The 7,675-nt window shown below is 36.9% G+C and overlaps 1 protein-coding gene across 1 annotated transcript in view; it reads left to right on the top strand.

The window, feature by feature from the left end:
• The first annotated feature begins 3,449 nt into the window (after positions 1-3,449).
• The window catches only part of ttyh1 (tweety family member 1), a 51,690-nt gene continuing 47,464 nt past the window's right edge, over positions 3,450-7,675 (top strand). The window contains exon 1 of the mRNA XM_036595832.1: positions 3,450-3,729. The gene's annotated coding sequence lies outside the window, so the exon portion shown is untranslated. The remainder of the gene's footprint in view (positions 3,730-7,675) is intronic.

Raw genomic sequence — 7,675 nt, 5'->3', positions numbered from 1 at the left:
TCATAACCATTTTATGTAATAACTTTAATAACTCCCCTTTAATGAGAGATATTCTAGTGCGTCTATTAGAAATTGATTTAATTCCATCTACATTTGAGGTTTAATTACGCTACAAGTTGTCTTGGATGTAGTGTGAGTTGTGCTTACTGCTCAGATAGATGGCTTCATACATCATTTACACATCAGTACAGTATGAGGTCTTTTTTTGCAATACAAAAGTAAGCATAGTTTGAATTTTAGAGCTCAGCTGCTTATAGGGCTGTGTGGTAAGGACAGCATACCATAGTGGGAATATATTGCTACATGTTGCCTTGAAATATGTTAAAGCTACACTAAGTTTTGGGGATTTGGAGACCTCTCTGGTGGAAATGTGTAACTGCACATGTGGAAGAACACATTGTAGCGTGGGCTGTGATTGATTGGGACCCCTTCCATGAGCAGGTAAGTCTGATGACTGAACGAGAATTCAAAGAGATCTCCGTCTAAACTTGGTGAAGGAGCGTCTTCTGAGGATGTGAGTGAATTATCTACTATTGCCATCAAATCTTCATCAGCATGATGTTGATTCTGAGATCATTTGAGGCCCAAACATTAAGCTGGACCTTCTTTTTGAGTCTGTGTGTGATGTTAATGCGTAAAGACGTACGACGTAGTGTGAAAAACTCCTGACTCGACGCCTCTGACTTTAAATGACTATTTCAGTCTTTACTGGGCGACTCGTGGCAGAGCACCCTCACCATATTTTAGCCTGTTATTAAATTTAACAAAAAAGTCGTTCATCGTGCTGCTTTAAAGGAATAGTTTGGCGACAAATCTAATGTACATGACTTCACACTCACTGAAATGCAGTCAATCAGCTGAGGCATGTTTGTTGTCCAAATTTTGCTTCTTTAGTTTAGAAGTGGCGCTGCTAGGCTAACCGTGCTAACAAACACTGGAAGTCAATAGTCACCAATAGCACCTCGAAGGTTAAAGATCTGCACTATTACACATTATTGTACGCTACACTACGCTATTGAAGATGACTCTCACATGAGAGTGTTCCTCATCTGGTGGTCAGCAGCAGAAACAGGCTATCCTGCCTTCAAAAATTACCCAGAAGATAAATGCTAGAAAAACATCTTTGTAAATCTAACATACTTAACATTTTGTGAACCCACTACAATGTATTATATAACAAATATTTTTCTCCTGCTAGTGAACCTCGAAGGTTAAAGATCTGCACTTTTGTACATTTGCATATGCCTTCTGCGATATTGCAAGAACCGATATTGCAAGAACCGATATTGCAAGAACGGTTCACAAACAATATCGTGCTGCTATTACAATGCTGCAAAAAACCAAGCTTGGTTGCTAACAATTCGCTCTAGGCTTAGCTATGTGTTGCTCATCTGGCAGTCAGCAGCAGACTGGGTACCTCTAAGAGAACCCAGAAACAGTCTTTCCCCCCTTCAAAATAAAAGTCCCTGTAAAATAACCCAGAAAATAAACAACCAGGAAACCATCACTGCAAATTTAATACGTACATTTTGTGAACACGTACAATATATTATATAAAAATTACATTTTTCTGCTCATCTCGATGGTTAAAGATCTGCACTATTATGCATTTGCAAATGCCTTTTGTGATATCGCATGATCCAATATCGTGATAACGGTTCTCAAACGATATCGTGCTGCTGTTACAATGCTGCAAAAATCAAGCTTGGTTGCTAACAATTCGCTCTAGGCTTAGCTACGTGTTGCTTATTTGGTGGTCGTAGCAGACTGCCTACCTCTAAGACGACCAAGAAACAGACTTTCCCGCCTTCAAAATAAAAGTCCTTGCAAAATAACACAGATGATAAACACTAGAAAACCATCACTGTAAATTTAACATGCCGAACATTTTGTGAACATGCTACAACATCTTATATAATAATTAAATATGTTTAAAGATCTGCACTTCTATGCATTTGCAAATGCCTTTTGCAATATTGCAAGAGTCAATAACGCGATAACGGTTCTCAAACGATATCGTGCTGCTGTTACAATGCTGCAAAAATCAGGCTTGGTTGCTAACAATTAACTCTAGGCTTAGCTACATGTTGCTCATTTGGCGGTCAGCAGCAGAGAACCCCAAAACAGGCTTTCCCACCTTTAAAATAAGAGTCCTTGCAAAATAACCCAGAAGATAAGCAACTAGGAAACCGTCACTGTAAATTTAAAATGCTGGACATTTTGTGAACAATGTATTATATAATAATTAAATTTTTCTCCTCACATCAACGGTTAAAGATCTGCACCATTATGCATTTGCATATGCCTTTTGCGATATCGCAAGATCCAATATCACGATACCGGTTCACAAACGATGTATCGTCCAGCGCTAGCCCACTGCTATCACGATAATACAAAAATCAGGCTTGGCTGCAAAGAATCTGCATGAATCCCATTTGGGGTTACTGGCAAGAAGAGGGCTTGCATGGCTACAGCTTAGCATGGCTGCATTTAAGGGCCTTTTAAGAACCATTTTCTTGCTTTAACAACACTCACCAGGCAAGTCTTGCATACATAATAGAATTTTCTCCTTCTTTTCCCTTTTTTTCTCCCAGATACACTCACATATGTGAGTCAGTGCATGTCTCTCTTTTTCCCCTCCACCCTTCCCCCACTCTCCATCTCCATCTCTCCCACGTTCATGTCCCCCCATCTCTTCCCTCCCTCCCTCCCTCCCTCCCTCTCACGCGCTCCATTTCCATTTCCATTGCCATTGTGTTGCTCTAATCCGTCCATGTCAGTCTGGCCGTGTGCATCCCCCGTGTATTCCTTCACGCCACAACATGAGGCTGTATTACTTGCATTGGCATGCATCTGTCTCTTATGTGGTGCAATCAACATCATATGAGATATATATCAATATTGTTATGCTTTTATAGTGTTGCTTCTGACTCACTTGCTCATGCATTTTCCTTATTTTCACCTACGCTGTACTGGAATTCTCCGTTCCACCTTAAATGGTGCAGCAGAGCATGCATTTGCCCCTTCCTAGCTCTTTTCATCTCCTCTGAACGAAGCTCAATTCGAATTCTCCGTTCCACCTTAAATGGTGCAGCAGTTGCATTCTGGCGCCTGAGGCGCCAGAATGCAACTGCTGCACCATTTAAGGTGGAACGGAGAATTCGAATTCGAAGCCAACTTCATCTTTTTTTTTCTTCTTTTTTTTCTTTCTTTCACTTAAATCATGTCAGTTCACCACTTTTATCTCACCCTAAGCTCCTTTTCCCCCCTTCCTACCACCTTAAATAATACTGTTTACTGTTATTTCCTACAATAGCTTCCAAGTGGGAAAGCCCAGTGATGATGAAGAGGAGGGTGATGGTCATGATGAAGTCTGTTTAGTGGGCTGACCGTGCAGTGAATGTTGGGAAACTGACGGAGGGGTAGAGGGAGGGTGTGTGTGTGGGGTGGGGGGGGCAGCTGTTTTTGAGGAGCTCATTTGCATCCACTAAAGGAAAGCACGCCTTTTTCTCTCACCATTCTCTCCACCAGTGGACACAGCCGAGGCTGCTGCTCTGCAATATAAGCCGTTTTCCTTCCTACTGATGCTAAATCGCCTGGAAGTCAGGATGCCTCTCTCCACAGCCCTTTCACCATCGGTCAGCAGCGGAATTCAATGAGTGGCGACCTGGTCGAGAAGCAGACGAGTGGACCAAGCAGGAGATCCCAGAAAGTAGACTACAATTAAAGGTGGGCTTTCAGAATGCATGTTTTTTTTTGGATGCATAGCTGCAGCTGCAAGAAAATAGTGCTTCATATATCATATGGCATCATATAAAATCTATATAGAGCTCTTTTTATTAACCTGGCCACTTTTAAGGTCCACAAACACAAATGAATGAGCACAATAATATCAGTATCTGCACATATTTGCTTTAAAAAAATGCTAATATTCATTTTATTTTGTATGCAGTGCTAATTCAAGTAGGTGTAATCACAATTTCTGCACTTCATGCATGGTTATGCATTGACACCAGTGGATATGCATGTGAGAAATATCGGATAATGAGCACATAATCCCTTCTAAAGCTATACATAGCAATACCACACCATATATATTACTATATATACACATATACAGTAATGCTATCCCTGTAGTGCTGTCTTATTGTAATAGTAATAGCACTATTCTTATAAGAGTCCTGTAGAAACTCATGTAGTGTTAATACAGACCTTATTCATGAGGGATCTGACCACTGTGAAAGTCCACAAACCCAGCAAATCCAAGCAAATGAGCTGGGGGTGCACGATAATATCGCAGTTGTATCGGCATCGGGGGATATTTTCCCAAAAGCTTGATGATATTCTTTTTATTTTGTTTTTTATTGCTCTGTAATGCTAATCCAATTAGATGTAATGGCAATTTCTACACTTTAAACATGTTTATGTGTTGATATCAGCAGATGTGTACGTGAGAAATATCAGATATTGGCATATTTCATATCGTGCATGCCTAGAATGAGCAGCTAATCCCTTATGAATACACTATAGATATAGTATATATACATATATATATATATATAGCAATACTATCCCCGTAGTGTTGTGTTAAATTTGTTTGATGATGACAGAAGAGCAGAGCGTCGAAGTGACGCAGAGTTACTGCACTAAAATATCCAGTGTTCAGATATCAGATATCGGCATAATCCATATCGGTGCATCCCTAGAATGAGCATGTAATCCCTTATGAATGCAGTCTATATATTTTGTTGCTGTTGGATCAAAACCTTGTATCTCCAAAACGGTAACTTTACAGGAGAAGGAAAAAACATACTTTACTTTTAATGTAAGTCAATGGAACCAGAGTTTTTTCTACGTCATTTTGGGCCGTTTCTTTTGGCCTGTTCATCATGACATTTACACACAATGTAAAGAGCAACAGGCATCTTCAAATTATGCAAAAAACTGAAAAATGACTATATATATGTATATATGTGTGTGTGTGTGTGTGTGTGGTAGTTCTATGTAATGCTATTCCTGTAGTGCTGTCTTACAGTAATTTATAATACTTGTGTAATGGTATTTAGTATAGAATCCTGACTTTTATTTCATATCCTGCAATAAATGACCACTGTAAAAGTCTACAAACCCAGCAAATCTATATGAATGAGGGATGCATAATAATATTGCAATCATATCAATATCAGCAGATATTTGCTTTAAAAATCAAGATATTCATTTTATTTTATCTTTTATCTCTAACGCTAGTTTAAGTAGATGTAACTGCATTTTCTACATTTTATAAATGTTTATGTATTGAGATCAGCAGATATGTACATATTAGAAAATATCAGATATCCGCATACTTCATATCAGTTCTTCCCGTATGAATGCACTACATATGTATACTGTATTACACTATATGTGTTTATTTTATATAGCAATACTGTTCCTGCAGTGCTGTCTTATATATATTTGATGATGTATTTATTAGACAGAAGAGCAGACCGTCGAAGTTACGCTGGGTTACTGTGCTAAAATATTCGGGGTTATATTCCTCTGTAATTTTATACATGTTTATGTATCAGCATTAACATCAGCACATTACAGCAGACAATTCTGTATCAGTGCATCCCTAGAATGAGCATATAATCCCCTATAAAACCCCCTATACTACAGTAATCCTACAGGGTTCCTGCAAGAATATTATAGTGCATTCAGACTGTCACTGTCTCTCTTTCCAGTGTCAGTCAGAAAGTGGTCTATAATATTCTCACCTCCTATATACTCCTGTAGTGCTGCAGTCTTTAAATAATCTATAATGCTCTTTATGCGTCTTATATTTCTCTGTACGGTAGCTGGAGGCCCAGTTTCTACTTTTCATAAAGGTTTATGTGTCAGCATCAGCAGATAAATGTACATGAGAAATCCTTTATGAAAACCGTCTGTAGTAAGTAGGGCTGCCAAATGGCTAAAATAAATAATGACGATTAATGGCATCATTTTTGTCGTTAATCATAATTATTCACGTCACATTTGTTTTATTGCAGTTGTTGTAACTGTATGAGTGGACAAAATAAGCTTTATCAGAATGTATTTATTGCTTTTAATAATTCAGTAATGCTTTATTGTGTTCAATCCACTGTAGATGCTCAGTCTGTCTTAACTAACATTTAACTGTATATCTATTGTGATGTACACACACCTACATCACATTTATCATAAATACAGTCAATGAGTATATAAATCATATATATATATATATATATATATATATATATATATATATGTATATATATCATATATCGCTGTTGTCAGAACAAAACCTCGACTTTACAGGAACTTTTACAGGAACTTTAACTTTACAGGAGAAGGAAAAAATCTACTTTACTTTTAATGTAAGTCAGTGGAGTAATTTTAGTTATTTAATATTTTAGTATTCAGTAATTTTATTAAAAGTAAATTTAGGTCATTTCTTTTGGTTCATTTATCACTAAACTTACACACAATGTAAAGGACAAGAGGCATTTTCAAATTATGTCAAAAACTGAAAAACAACAAAAATGGATATGCAAGGTTTTGTTTCGACAGCAGCGATATACAGTCATTGAGTGTATGCATCATATATATCATATACAGTCAGTGAGTGTATATATCATATATATACAGTCAATGAGTGTATACATCATAGATATCATATATACATTTAACGAGTGTATATATCATATATATCACATGTACCATCAATGAGTGTGTATATCAAATATATCATATATACCATCAATAAGTGTATATATCATATATACCATTTATGGTCAATAAGTGCATATATCATATATATCATATACAGTCAATGAGTGTATACATCATAAATATATATACAGTCAATGAGTACATGTATCGAATGTATCATATATACAGTCAATGAGTGTATAAATCATATACATATACAGTCAATGACTGTATACATTATATATATCATGACACTGAATGTTATTTTCTCAAGATATTTATGCAAAGTATGTTATCACTATAAAATAATGTCTGTTATGTTGTGATAATGATATCAGTAACTGGATATCTCGTTTTTTTTTGCAATGATAATAATGAGTATCACGAGATCTCAAGCAATGGACGTACTTTATCCCTTAGTATTAAACAGGCTGTTTTTGTTACCGATATATGTAAATGAGCTCTGTTCTGATCGGCTGCCTCATTCAGAAAGCAGTCCAGGCTTCAGTGGGAGTGGGCGGAGCTAATCCGGCTGAATGGGGTGTCTATATCTAAATGTATTGGGAATTTTGGGCATTTTAAAGTATTTAAACATGTAAGCAGTTTACATACTGGATCAGATTGTGTTATTATATAGTTATCTCTACTACTTATGTCACGTACAGTATGTCATGGAGATCTGTAGTCATTTACTTTAATATTCTTATATGAATTCTGTAGAAATCTTATAAAAATATACTGTATAATTACAGTTATAGTATAGTTTACTATAAGACAACACTACAGGAATATCATATGAAGTGAACATACTATAGATTATCATTCAGCTCCACTGAAATGACAGCAGATCTTCTCTTGTAAGGGATAAAACGGCAGTATCTGTTGTTGTGCATGACTTCACAGCCATAGCCAAGTGTGTAAGTGTGTCACTGAGCGCTGTGGGAGAAATGGCTGCGCTCGGGCT

This window comes from Colossoma macropomum, unplaced genomic scaffold (assembly GCF_904425465.1).
Source record: "Colossoma macropomum unplaced genomic scaffold, Colossoma_macropomum, whole genome shotgun sequence".
NCBI classification, from domain to species: domain Eukaryota; kingdom Metazoa; phylum Chordata; class Actinopteri; order Characiformes; family Serrasalmidae; genus Colossoma; species Colossoma macropomum.
The sequence above is the reverse complement of the archived record's forward strand: the minus strand, read 5'-3'. Positions and strand labels throughout refer to the sequence as shown.